The sequence below is a fragment of the Manis pentadactyla genome, chromosome 13 (assembly GCF_030020395.1).
Source record: "Manis pentadactyla isolate mManPen7 chromosome 13, mManPen7.hap1, whole genome shotgun sequence".
Lineage (NCBI taxonomy): Eukaryota > Metazoa > Chordata > Mammalia > Pholidota > Manidae > Manis > Manis pentadactyla.
Genome location: NC_080031.1, coordinates 49888924 through 49903768, shown reverse-complemented (window position 1 = coordinate 49903768; position 14845 = coordinate 49888924). Strand labels below are relative to the sequence as shown.

The following is a 14845-nucleotide window of genomic DNA, read 5'->3' as shown; positions in this document are numbered from 1 at the left end:
GAAAATTTAATACTGCTTTTCCTTTCTCTAAATATCATACATTTAGAATCTTATGCCAACAATATTATTTATATATTCATAGCATGATGTCTCATCTATTTTTCATATATCTTTTAAAATTTGTAGCCCTGTACTAGAAAATCTCTATTTTGAAAAATTTCTCCTTGTCTGTCTTTCTCCTTTGTAACTCTTTAAGATATATTGTACAAGCATATTGTGTTTGTGTTATTTTTACTGAAGCTGGTAACTGCACTGTGAATCTACAGAAAAAATATCCATATTTTCAAGAAACACATAATAAAATTATTTAGAAGAGAAAGTCATGGAAAGCTTTGAAATATATTTAAATTAGAAAGAGAAAAAGAGATGAAGTGAAAGAGATGCAGTGTTAAAAAATTGGTAATTCTGGGTCAAAAGTGTATGGGCTTCATACCATGCATATCCATGCTACTTTTCTGTATATATAAAATTATTCCACATAAATATTTAAAATATCAGTTCTTCCTGCTTTTTTGAATATGTTCACTTCTTTTTTAAATTTGTGTTATGTTTGTGCAGTGTCACATAATTCTTAGGAAACGTGTTCATTTCAATGTGTCTAAAGATTACTGAGACAGTTCTGTCATCTTCCCAACTTTATTTGGGCTACTTCTCTTTATACAGTCCAAACCTCAATGCACTTAGTAGCAATTAATTTTTGATAGCAAGAGGTAGGTTTAGGATCTTGAATTCCATAAGGAACTGTGGGAAAACTGTAAGACAAGAGTGGAAGAAAGATTTAGGGTGGTTTCCTTCCATGAAGTAACACCTGAGCTGGATTCCTAAGTATATCTTTATTAGGAAAAAAAAACATAAGAATATCAATTATCTAAGTCATTTATTCAATAAATATTTTTTATACTATATTACATTCAAAATAATAGCTAAATGAAGTTAAAATCTGAATTTACTTGTTTGCCGTACCCAAGGAATTTTAACCTGTAGTTGCAGTTTTATATGCAAATAAGTATTATAAAATATATGCTATCACTAGATGCTCATATGGAAATCATACAGGTCACAACGGTACCTCGGTTCCATCTATGACCTAAGAGTATTGTCAAAGAAGGGGAATGACAGGAGTGCCTGGAAAACAATACTGGTTGGTGACTAGATGTTTTGCTCAGATGAGTAGAGAAGGGTGGGGAATGGGGAACTCACTCAGAGACAAGATCTAGATAAAATGTGCAGCAGGAAGGACAGATGGTTGACCAAGCAGGAAACATAAATGTCCCAATGGCTTCTCATTTCCTGCTGCACTTTATATTCTCATTTCTTGCCCTTCTGCGACCAAGAGTTTTATAAACAGTAGTGAAATGACCAGATTGGTATTTTAGTAATGTTAAACTGACAGAAATCAACTGTAGAAGTGAATTCTGGAGGCTAGGAGACCAGGTGAATGCAGGTAATGAAACGAGCGGTGTTGATCTGAGTGGGACAGACCTTATGCCTGAGCAGCAGGAAGGCCTGGGGGGAGGCAGTATTTGGAGTGTGTGGGGCCTTGGTGAGCCTGTTTTAAAGAAAGCTACAGACGTGGTTGCTCTCCATATTCCAATGTATTATGTCTAATCTGTAAAGAATCAGATGGTTTCCCTTTTCCTTTTGACGCACTTGATTAGGTCATGACTATAAATTAAGACTCATGCAGTCTTTAGGAAACAATGTTGGGAAACAAATTTCCAATATTTTTGTCAAAGTAAAATGAATGAATACCATACACATGCTGTAATTTAAAAGTAATTGATAATTGTATACCTCAGCCCTCAATTTGCTGGACCATAATTATACACACATTTGATGGTTCCACTTTCAGTGTCCTAGACACGGAGAGCAAAATGGAACAAATGAAACAAAAACTGGTGTGGAGCTATATTGTTTCAAAATTTTTTTTCTGAATTTTTTTAGATTACTCTATTTCAAACCAAAAAGTTTACTTAAGTGTGCTTTTAGAATGATTGTTTTTAGATAATGTGTTCAAAATTTACTTTTTTCATTATTGGTAATAAGAATTTACAGGAACTATGTAGATGGAAAAATATTTGAAAAATTATATATAGAATCTAATACTTAGAATTCTTAGGGAGGAATGATTGCTGCTGGAAAGTTCTTATATGTAGAGTTAAAAACTGAAATAGAAGCGCTCCAGGCACTCAATCGCTCTTGCTTACAGTGCCAAATAACTAGCTGTGCACTGAAGTAGTGCACACTTTCAAGCTTCTTACTTGTTCATGTGTTTATGACAGTGATACCACCACCATTTAGACGAATTGATCATTCAATAACATGGTAACAGGACGTCAGGTTTCTATACCCTCCAGAGCACATTAAGGACAGTGATTGAAATTCTTTATCCAAATTTAAGAATTAAACAACACAAATTAGGTAGAGAGGCTTGACAACATTTTTCATAAATTTTCTGCTTTCTTCAATGTGTTTGAAAGATAAAACTCAAAGAAATAGAATGAACAATACCATTTCCAGGGATTTGCTAAAAATAAGACTTACTTAACTAGATAGGTAAAATTGGCATTTAAAATAGTTTTAATTACCTCTTCCCCTTCTTAGACTATTATTTGTAAATAAATTTTTTTTGTGCCTGTTAGACGCTGAGTTTAGGAAGCATAAACCTCTACTGTTATGTCTAGGAACCCTGAATTATGTAATTCAAACTTCTTTTTAAATAAGAGAATCAAGCATGGGACTACAACATGCTTTTTCCACTCAGCATGCTAGTTTTGGTGTATTACCAATTTGATGGATGAAGACTGGGTCATAATCTATAGGGTGGATATGTCAGTGATTTTAAAGTAAATGGGCTAATGATGAACTTAGTGGTACTGTATTTATGAGTTGATAAGTATTATTTGAAAGATGAGTGTCTAGAACAGGTATGTCAATCATATATATGATTCCTTCTGTAGGACAGATTCCCAGAAGGGTATTATTGGTGCAAACGATGAAGGATTTTTAAATTTTGATATAAAGTGTTAATTCTCATGCTGTATAATACTTGACTAATTTAGCCCCCACCATATGAGAAGGAAAAGCTCCTCCTTGTCTTCTACTTGTCCTTCTGCCTTCTGGATAGTTTGACCACCGAGAGACCCCAGCAGGTGACTGGCAGGTAGGAGCAGACTGAGGTCTGAGTATTGACTGTCTCAGCACCATCTGTGCTGGAGGTGTCTGAGTCCCTTCACTTGCAACCCAGGTCTCACAGTGGTCATCCCCCTGCAACTTCAGCTGCTATGGATCCTGGAAACCCCTGCGCCTCCCGTTGCAGCCTTTCGTTGATGCCTTTGGGTCATTCTCTATCCCCTGATGAAAATCCTTAACTCTGCCCACTTCTTTGTGACCTGAATCCTGATGTAATTAAGGCAGGTGTAAGTCAGACACAGACAGGTAGAGCTCAAGGTTCCGGTAAGACACAGGCAGAAGAGAACTAGGGTCAAGGCTTCTCAGCAAAGATGCCTCATCCTGGACATCTGGGAAAATCAGCCTGAGGGAAAAAGGGAGGTTTTCTTTCCTCTCATCCCAGCTCAGCCATATCAACAGCCCCTAGCAGTGACTTCAGCCACTTGCTTGATTCACTCAGTGTTTGGGCTTATAAACCTTAAACAGTGCAGCCCCGGCAGCATCCCTCCTTGGAGCACTTCCTGAAAAGTGTTAGCTTTCCTTTCTTCACTCCTCATCTTGTCTTCTGGCTTCATTCTTTGCCAACTCCAAGACATGATCCTGGGAAGAAACAGCATCTCAGCCAGTAACATCTTTGGTGGCCCATCCGGAATGCCATTTGAAGGGTGCATGTCAGAAACAACCGGCATATTTCTTTTACTTTCCTGATAGTGACCCACCATCTGCTGTGCATAACTTGGGGCACCCATCACCCATTTAGAAAACTGACTAGCACGGCTGCTGATCTCAGACCTTGGTTGTTAGGTTCCTCTGAGTCCTCCTCCATAATTCCCCCATCTCCCCTCAGCAGTCAGGAAGGTCAGCCCAGTGGGGACCAGAATTCTCTTTTGAAGCCCTTCTTGGATGTGAGGGACTAGGGAAGCAGGACCTTTCCTTAATTCTATTCCATAGTCTTCAACAACTGCGACCAATGCATCAACTCCATTGTGGTAAAAAGCTTTAAAAGATCCTTGCATTTAGGGATTTCTTCTATCTTCTTGTCATCACTCACTCAGTGAGCCAAATCTGACTGTTGGTTGTCAAAAGGAGCCAGGGTAACATAGGAGACACACTTTTCAGAGCCTGCTGCCATGTTTCCCTTTCTGCCCTCTGCAAAGAGGATCATATATGTAGTGCTTGCAAGTAGGCAAATAGGAGCCCTCAGGCTGATTCAGCTGAATCATTAAGTTACGGTATTTCAACTGTAATCTGTAATTTCTTTGTATTTTCCTCATGGTAAAACTGGGTGTTAATTCTCTTTCTGATGATTTGGATACGGATGTAATCCTTCACAGCTGGGCAGAGCCTATTTTGCTCCAAAATAAACTCCACTTGCTCTTCCTTTTCTAATAACCCATTGGTTTCCACCTAAAGCTCTTGTTAAACAGAGGCTGCCACTTTCACATCACCATTTTGCTCTTTTATAGTTGCTAATGCCTTAGTCAGTTGAGCATGCTCAATTTCAACACAAAATTTCCCTCTGTGACCATTTGTAGAGTATCAATTAATTGAAGTTTGATTGGAAGTTCTGTAATTTCATCAACATAAGATCAGCACTGTTGAGCCAATTTGCAACAGCTTGTTTTAACAGACTCCATCTTTTTGATAAATGCATAATATTTTCATTCAAAATACCATTCTTTAGCTTCGTGAAGCACAACTTCACTACTGCAACTAAGACACAGAATGTGGACACCATATCAGATGCACTACGGGTCTGTTTTTCCAAAGAGAGAGGTTACAATGACTTTCTGAGGCCCCCCTTCCTCCGCCAGCTTCTCTGCACATGGGCAGCCTGGATCCCTGTGTGCCCAAGCCCACCTCCACCATGGCGTTGTGCCCATCATTGCACCACCACCCCGGGGCGAGCACCCCCAGGTATCCCCCTATGTCAGTCACACTGGAGCCTCACTGTATACTCCTGCCTCCTTTGTCACACATTAACTGACCATATGTGTATGGGTTCATGTCTGTGCTCTCTGCTCTGTTCCATTGATCTTAGGGTCTGTTCTCTTGTGAGTTCCATACTGTTTTGATGACTATACCTTTGTAGTGTAGCTTAAAGTGAGGAAGCATGATACTCCAGCTTTTGACTTCTTTCTCAAGATTGTTTTGGTTTTTCATGATCTTTGTGGATCTTTATAAGTTTTGGATATTTGTTCTAGGAAATGGAAAAATGCTATTGGTATTACGACAGGGATTGAATTGAAATTGTAAATTGTTTGGAGAGGATGCCATTTGGACAATGCTTTTTCTTCTCATCTATGACCACAAGATAGTTTTTCCTGTCCTGTTTGTCTTCTTTATCTGGCTCCTTTCAGTGTAAAATAAGATGTTTTATTTGAAATTTTCCTTGTTTCTTGAAGTAGGCTTTTATTGCTATGACTTTCCACTTATAAGTAGATTTGCTGATTCTGATAGAATTTTTAATTTAATATTTCTGTTTTCATTTGTCTCTAGGCATTTTTTTTTCTCCTATGCTTTCTTTGATGAGCTTTTGGTTGTTCAGAAGCATGTTGTTTAATTTCCACATTTTTTGTGGCTTTCCCTTATATTTATTTACTTCATTTTGGTTTTATATCAACGTGGGTGGGAATAAAATATTTATGAATTTATTTTCTTTAATTATTGAGAATTCTTTTGAGGCTTATGTGGGATCTCCCCTGGAGGGCATTTGACATTCACTTGAGAAGAATCTTTGTTGATTATGGATGGAATATTCTGTATGTATCTCTTTAGACCATCTGGTATAATGTGCTATCTAATGTCAATGTTTTTGGACTTTATAAGCCAGTTGATATTCTGTTTGGATGATCTATGCATTGATATAAATGGAATATTAATGTCATAAATAATAACTGTTTACTGTCAACTGCTGTTTCAGACTGTTAATATTTGTTTTATATATTTAAGTTCCCTTTTATTGGGTTCATATGTGTAAAGGTGCTGTATCTTCTTGCAGGACTGATTCCTTTGTTACTATGTTAGACTCCATTTTGTTACACTGTTCTTTTTCCAGTCAATTTCTCTTCTGTGATAATAGCTGCTTTATTTTCACTCCCAATTTCCTGGAACATCTTTTTGTGTATATTCATTTTCATTCTGTATTTATCCTTATTTCTGAAATGAGTCTTTCTGTGCTACATACAGATGACTCCTGGTTTTGAAAAAAACATGCCCATTTGCATTTAAAGTAGTTATATATATATATATATATATATATATATATATATATATATATAATTGCCATTGTGTTAATTATTTTGTATTTCTTTTTGTAATTACTATTCTTTCCTTTCTCTATTCCCTGTGGTTTTGTAATGTTACATCATGTTGAGGTTACTTTCTCATCCTCCTGTGTGTAATCACTCTGATGTTTTCTTTTCTTTCACCATGAGGATCTCCTGTGACACCCTATGTATAACAGACTGCTTAGGTTGAGAGCAGCCTCAGTTTCCATACAATACATAATTCTACATTTTTACTTTCTCACATATTTTGTTTTTGATGTGACTTTTTACATATTTTTATTTTATGCATCCCTTAATTATTATAATTTTCATAGTATAGTACTACTTTTCTTTTGATCTTTAACTAACTTTAAAAATTTGTATTTTGAAAGTTAGTAACTATCATATACACCTGTTGTATTTATTTTGCTCTCTCATATAAATTTTCAGTGATGAATTTACTTTCACATGTTTTCTTGTCATTAAATAATGCCATTCCATTTCAGCTTATAGAAGTCCCTTTCATGATTCTTGTAAGTCTGGTTTAGTTCATCTGGTGATGAAGCCCATGAGGTTTTGCTTGTTGGAAACCTCTCATCTCTCTGTCTGCTCTGAGTGATGGTCATGCCGGGTGGAGCACAGTCGGCTGGGGGACTTCTCATGTCATGCTTTGAATACGTCGTCCTGCTGCTTTAAGTGCTGAAAAATTCTTAATGAAAAGTCTGCTGATAGCCTTATGGTGTTTCCTTTATACATAACAAGTTGTTTATTTCTTGCTACTTCTAAGATCCTCTTTAATTCTTACTTTTTCACATTTTAATGAGAGTGTGACTGAGTGTGGGGACCTTGGTGTCATCCTATTTGGGTAAGTTGGGTGAGTAACTTGGGTAAGTTCCACTGTCTTGTCTTCCAGATCACTGATCTGTTCTTCTGTTTCATCCCATCTCCCACTGAAACCTCACTTATTATTCAGTTCAATTATAATATTCTTCAGCTCCAGGACTTCAGCTCCAGGTATTTTCTATCCTTTTTTAAAATTCTCAATATGTTCATCTGTTATTTTCCTGAGTTCAGTGGACATATTTATGATCATTATTGTGAACTCCTTGTCATGTAGATTACTTGGTACATTTCATTACATCTTCTTTTTTTCACTTTGTAAAAAGTTTTGTCGTTTTCTTTACTTGGAACACATTCCTCTGTCTCATCATTTTGGTTGATTCTGTTTCATACTATGTAATAAGCAAAGCATCAACCTCTTTTCATCTTGGAGGAGATGTATAAGAAAGGATCCATGGGGTCCAGAAGTGTAGTTCCACCTGACCAATAAATCCAGGCCCTGCCGGTGCCTCCCCATGTGGGTCCACAGTTTATGCTGCTGTTGCAAGACTTCTGTTGCCCAGAAGAGTTACGAATGAGCCCAGGGGCTGGGCACTCACTGGGCAAGAGGTGGTGTGGTTGTGGCATGGATGGGGTAGCGTGCTGTCAGCTGGTGTAACATGTCTATAGCATGGGGTGATTACACACCAACCTGCAGTAGTAGAGTACGTGGAGATTTCCACAATGGTGCTTCCAATTTGGGGTCTAGCAAGGTAGAATTAAATAAAATAAATCATGACAACAATTCTTTCCATCCATGGAAGATACCCAACAGACTCCCACCTCTCCTGCACTTCCTTTAAGGTTAGGAAGTGTGTCTCCTTAGCATAAGGCTCTATGCGTTTCTCAAACCGCTGCTCTTGTCATGGGTCTTAAGATTGTGGGCATGCATGCAAGCCAGTTAAGAGCAAGTTTTTAATTTCCTACAGTTCTACACATCTCCCGTACACAGTCCCATTTGGTGTTATGACTTAGAGGCTGCTCTTTCCTGTGAAAGACCAGGAGTTGATGTGTGTGATATGAGTACAAATTTCTTGCTCCTCACGGAAATTTCCATAATTCTGAGATTCCAGTTAATGGTGAGTTACTGAGCAGGTTTTGGTATTTTGTCAAGAACATGTGTCTGCCGCTTCTGCCTGTCTGGATGTGACCCTACTTTCCTTTGTCATGAAGGTTTTGTTCACTTCGGTTCAGAATCTTTCTGAGCTGGTGCACATGTATCTGTAGGTTTTCTGTGGCCACCAGAGCAGGTGAGTTCAGGGCGTTTGCATACTGCATCCTGAAGTATCGCCCAGGACTGGGCTGGGCATCTGCAAAGAGGAGGAAACAGCTCATGCACTTCTTCTTCAGGAAGTCACCATGCATGGCAAAATCATAACCCCAGTTTTTGAAAATAAGTTCTCTATTACTCACTCTGACATAAACAACTAGTACCTGAGTGGTGGAGAGGCAGACTCAATTTTTGTTTCAACGAAAGTAAACACATTATATTTAACACATTCATAACTTATTAAAGTGTCAGTTACTTCACTGAGGTATTTTTTCTTCATAAACATTCCCCTTGCTTGGTATATGTGTGATGAGGTACTTGATTTCTACCAAAATTGATTCTTATCAGTTCTTTCAATATATTCATTGTTTGAAGATATTTACAACTTCATCCTTTTAGAACAATTCATCTTCAGGTTGGAAGGACATTTATACTGGATATAAATTCTAAATTAATTTTTTTAATTCAATGTTTTCAATATGTTGCTGAAGTTTGTCTTGGTCTGCATCATTTTCTATGATGTGTCATTTACTACTAGTTATATCCTTTGTCTCTACGATCAATTGCTTTCATTAGTGATTATATGTTTATTAATTATGACATATCCTTTTGCTTCAGAATGTTTCTTGTGCTTGAATTTTTATTCCTTACAATAGTGACTTCATCATTTTTGTCAAATATGGAAATTATTTCTCCATTATTTCATCAAAGCATTTTTATGTCCTCCTATTTTTTCTGTATTGCACATAACAATTACACGTAGGAAATATTTGAAATATTCTCACATTGGGTAGATGTTTTTTTTCCAGTATTTGTGTTCTCCATTTCATTTTGGACAGTCTTACTTATTATGCCTTAGTATTTAGCACTATTTTGTTTTGAAATGCCCTGGATATTTTTTCAATCCAATGTATTTTTCATTTCACATGTAATAATTGCATCATTAGTATAGGTGAACTTTTTCATTGTATATTTACCATCTCTCTTACATGATGAAAACTTTCACTGCCTTCTTGAATTTGTGGAATGCACTTATAATAAATACATAACACATTAATTGAGAGATGGTCATATACACACAAGTCACTCATTTAAAGTGCATAATTATGATTTTAACACATTCATAACTACTTGTAACAATTTCTTTAGTTAATTAGAGCATTTTCACATTCTTCAAAGACTTCCAAACCCATTAACTATCAACCCCCTACTAACTCATCCATTCCAACCCTAAGCAAACAGTAATTTAAACTCGGTCACCAAAGTTTACATATTCTGGGTGATTCATAAGAATGGAATTACATAATGAAGGGACTTTTGTATCTAGATTATTATACATGGCATAATTCTTTCAAAAGTTATGTTGTGCATAAACCAGAGCTTCATTGATTTACATGACCAAATAATATTTAATTATATTGTTACATGATATTTGTCCATTCATCAGGTGATGGATATATTATTTCTTTTAATATTCTGATGTTTCCAAATAATGTTCCTATGTACTCGATTTCATTTGGATATGTGTTTTGGTCTCCTTTTGGAATTATTTAATATTGGGGCTTCAGGGTCACATGGTAAATCTAACTTTCATTATTTGAGGAACTGTCAGATTGTTATCTAAAGCAGCTGCACCACTTATATTCTCCCTTTTTTTTGCATGAGATTTTCATTATAAATGTCACTAATTATGACATTAGTACAATAAAATTTTAAAAAACACTTTGAATGGAGAAAGTGTATGAAATCAAAGAATTTTTAAGAACACAAATACAATTCATAAAAAAATGTGAAATTGAGATTAAACATCATGGTATGAAAGTCTAAGGAATAGCATTATCATAAGATAGGAGAATTGTAATATTTAGAAAAAATTAAAAACATGAAATCTTTTGACTTTATAGTTTCTTGAAAGGCAGATACCACATTCAAAACTTTCTTTAGAGCTGTCATGACATCCGTATTTCTGAGACTGGGGATTAGTGGGTTTAACACAGGAGTGAGTTATAGACAGTTATAGAGTGAGGTATAAAAGACAGAAACCACCATGTCCTTCTCAGGGGCGTGGTAGGAGCTGGGGAGCATGTAGGTTTAGACGGCAGCCCCATAGAAGAGGGTGACCACAGTCATGTGAGAGGAGCAGGAGGCAAAGGCCTTCCTCTGGCCCTCTGCTGAGTTCATCCTGTGGATGGTGAGGAGGATGAAACCAAAGGAGCCTGAAATGATGGTCACAGGGATGAGCAGCATGAGGATGCAGCAGAGGTACATGAGTGTCTCATACAGAGAAGTGTCTGAGCAGGAGAGCTTCATCACAGAAGGGACCACACAGAAGAAATGAGGGATCTCCCGGGATCCACAGAAGGGGAAGGTCATGGTGACAGGGGTGAGCATGAAGCCATCCACTGATCCCAGGAGCCAGCATCCAGATGCCAGGAGGTCACACACCCTGTGGTTCATGAGGACAGAGTGACAGAGAGGATGGCAGATGGCTGCATAGCGGTCATAGGCCATGGTGGCCAGGTGGAAACATTCTCATCCTGTCAGTGTCACATAGAGGAACATCTCCATCCCACATCCAGGGGCTGAGATCGTGTTCACACCCGTGACCCGGTCCACGAGCACCGTGGGAACAGTGATGGAAATGTACATCACGTCCATGAGAGACAACTGGCTGATGAAAAAGTACACGGGGGTGTGGAGGCGGGCCTCAGAGCATATAAGGAGAATGAGCACAGTGTTTCCCACAAAGGCCATCAGGAAAACTATAAAACACCCAGGAGAGTTGGATGTTTGGACTGACTGAAGATTCCCAGCAGGATGTAATCAGACTGTGCAGTGTGATTGTCCACCCAGTGAATGTTTTCCATGAAGATTCACGTAAATGAATGAAGAGAAATTTGGGTTTAATAATCATTCATAGGATACCTCCACCTGAAATGAGTACATATATGTTTTATGAATGTGTGTGTATGAATGTGTGTGGATATCATTTGTCCTAAACAGAGGAATTTCCATGCACATGTAGAAATGGGGCTGCTCATTATGATTTCAAATATCCAAGAAAGGGAAGAATTCACAAATACGGGTAAAAATATTTGGAATTTATACTGGAGTTGTCAGAGATCAGGTCATGGGGTTTGGGTTTCTTCATGATTCTGTCATCCATCAACATGTATTAGAAAATTACAGAGATTCTGATTAAGCAAATACTAACTTACTGAGCTGCAAAAATGACGGCAGGGGAGGAAGGTAAAGCAGAGACTTCCTACTTGTACAAAATAAGGAAGCAACTGCAGCAAACACTAATAACCCTGAAATGACCCGAAAGCAGCAGAATAGACCATCTGCACCTAGTGAAGGGAACGTAAAACTGAGAAGGGTGAAGTGACAGAGCCATGACTGACTGGGACCAGACTCGTTCCCCATTCTGGCCCACAAGTGGGGGGAGAGTAGTGGAGCAGAGAGAGGATGAGTGTTCAGGGATCTAGCACACGGGCCCAGATAAATGCTCCAGGAAGATGAGTCCACGTAGCACTGGGTTTGGTGAGTGCCAGGGCTGCACTCCAGGGAGATGTGCAGCATTCTGGGAGGCTGTGATCCTGTAACTTGTGGAGGAAAGGCATCCTCCATCAGCCCCACTGAGATCCAAGCGGAGACCACACATTGAACGGTTTACCAGCAGTGAGCAGTGTGCCACAGATGCATAGGTTAAGGGAGCTCTTTCCAAGGATAAAGGGCAGATGGATGGTGCCTCCCCAGCCCCGCCTCAGCCCAGCGGGCTGGGTATTCACAGGAACCCTCTCCGAGCGCTCCATTTCCCCCCCTGCAGCTCAGCCACATGGCAGCCCTTCCTCGTGCCCCTGCCTTGCTCAGCCCACTCAGCCGGGCAGACTGTTGTGCCTGCAGGCAGAGGGAGGACACTTCCAGGTGCCCCTGGCCCTCCCTCAGTCCACATGGTGGGCGCATGCATGAACCAACCCTGTACTCAAGCTCCCTCACTGGAAGGACGCCCACAGCAGCTCCCTGCTCTCCTGCCCTGTCCTGCCATCTTGGCCCAGCAGCAGCTGCCTTTGCTGACAAGCAGGCAGACGGCAGCTCTACCTATAGTTCACCCCAGCAGAAGTGCCTCAAGGCACCCAAAGGGCCCAGAGGCTTGCAGGCTCCTCTGCTGACACAGACCAACCACTGCTGGAAGACAGGCAGAAAGGCAGCCCTTCCCATTGCCCACCAGCTGCACCCTAGGGCACCACCTTAAAGGAGAACTAGGCACTGGGGAGTAAACTGTCTTCAGCTGCTCTGCACCAAGGATGCCTTCTTCATGAAGCCATTACCCTGCACACCAGGAAGCATAACAGACAAAGTTTAACTATAAGGAGAGAGTTCTGAAGTCAACCAGAGAATTAAAAATATTAGTTATGAGTGAAACCCCATCAGGCTGTCAGCAGACTACTCAGCAGAACCGTACAGGCAGAAGCGAGGGTCATGATATGCTTCATGTACTGAACCTGAAGGACCTTCACCAAGAATCATCTAAGAGCAAGATTCTCATTCAAATATGAAATGAGATTAAACAATTCCTGGATAAATGACGACTCGAGGAATTTATGACCATTCAATCAGCATAACAGGATACATTAAAGGGACTGCCGTAGATGGGAAGGTTTCTAGGGATACATAGTTTTATTTTTTCAATTCTATTCTCTGCTAATATGAAATTGTTTGTTTGCTTGCTTTTTAGAGTCCATATGTAAGTGAGGTCATACAGTGTTTGTCTCTGGCTTAACTCAGCATAATGCCTTCTAGATTCACCCATGTTGTCATAAATTGCAAGACTGTCTTCTTTTTTATTGTTGAATGATACACCATGCCTGTTGTGTGTGTGTAATTTTATGTATGCACTCATCCATCTAAGATCTTTTAGGTTCTTCTATAGTTTGGCTTTTGTGAATAACACAGCAGTGAACATGATGGGTGTGCAGACCCTCTTTCACATACTGATTTCAGTTCTTTCAAATGTCTCCCAGCAGTAGGATCGCTGGATCACATGGACTTTATGTTTTAAATTTCTGAGGCACCCCCATATTGTGTTCCATAGACTGCTCCATTTCACATTTATGCCAACAGTGAATGGGGGGTACTTTCTCCTACATCGTGTTGATATTTGTATTCTGTCTGACAACAGCCATGTTAAGATACATGAGTTAGTATCTGGTTGTGGTTTTGTTTTATAGTTCTCTGTCCATAAGTGATGTTGAGGCATCTTTTAAAGCACATCCACTTTTGAAAAACTATACTCAGGTCCTTTCTTCTTTAACTTATTGGATTATTTGCTCTTGTGATACTGAGCTGTGTAAGTTTTTTGTATATTTCAGATAGTAATCCCTTATAATATATGTTGTTGTCCAATATTTCCACCCTTTTCATAGACTGATTTTCATTTTATTGATTGTTTCTTTCCGGTGCAGAGGATTTTTTAAAAATTAAGGTATAATTGATATGCAGTCTTATGAAGATTTCATGACCAACATTGTGGTTTCAATATTCACAAATATAATCAAGCCCTCCTCCACCCCATTGCAGTAACTGTCCGTCAGCATATTAAGATGCTTTAGAGTCATTACTTGTCTTCTCCAAGCTATCCTGCCTTCCCCATGACCTACCTATATTATGTGTGCTAACCATAATACCCCTTAATCCCCTTCCCCCACCTTCCCCACCCACCCTTCCCAAACCATTCCCTTTGGTAACTGCTAAAGGGACTCCTCCTTCTTGGACTCTTTGAGTCTGCTGCTGTTTTTTTCCTTCAGTTTTTGCTTTGTTGTTATACTCCACAAATGACTGAATTCATTTGGTACTTGTCTTTCTCCACCTGGCTTATTTCACTGAGCATAATACCCTCTGGCTCCATCCACGTTGTTGCAAATGATAGGATTTGTTTTCTTCTTATGGTTGAATAATATTCCATTGTGCATATGCACTACCTATTCTCTATCGATTCATATCCCGATGGACACTAAGGTTGCTTCTATACCTTGGCTATTGTAAATAGTGCTGTGAAAAAACAGAGGTTTTTTCAAAAGCATATGTCTTTTCTAATCAAGGATCTTGTTTTCTTCAGTGAAATTCCTAGGAGTGGAAACACTGCTTCAAATGGTATTTCTATTTTTAGTTTTTGAGGAACCTGCATATTGCTTTCCACGTGGTTGAAGTGATTTACATTCACATCAGCAGTGTAGGAGGGTTCCCCTTTCTCTGC

The 14845-nt window shown here is 39.0% G+C and overlaps 2 pseudogenes; both read right to left on the bottom strand.

Annotated features, from left to right (window-relative positions):
• Positions 1-3971: 3971 nt before the first annotated feature.
• On the bottom strand, positions 3972-4985 carry LOC118913042 (26S proteasome non-ATPase regulatory subunit 12-like; annotated as a pseudogene).
• Positions 4986-10428: 5443 nt separating this feature from the next.
• LOC118913141 (olfactory receptor 2T29-like) lies at positions 10429-11456 on the bottom strand (annotated as a pseudogene).
• Between the last annotated feature and the right edge of the window lie 3389 nt (positions 11457-14845).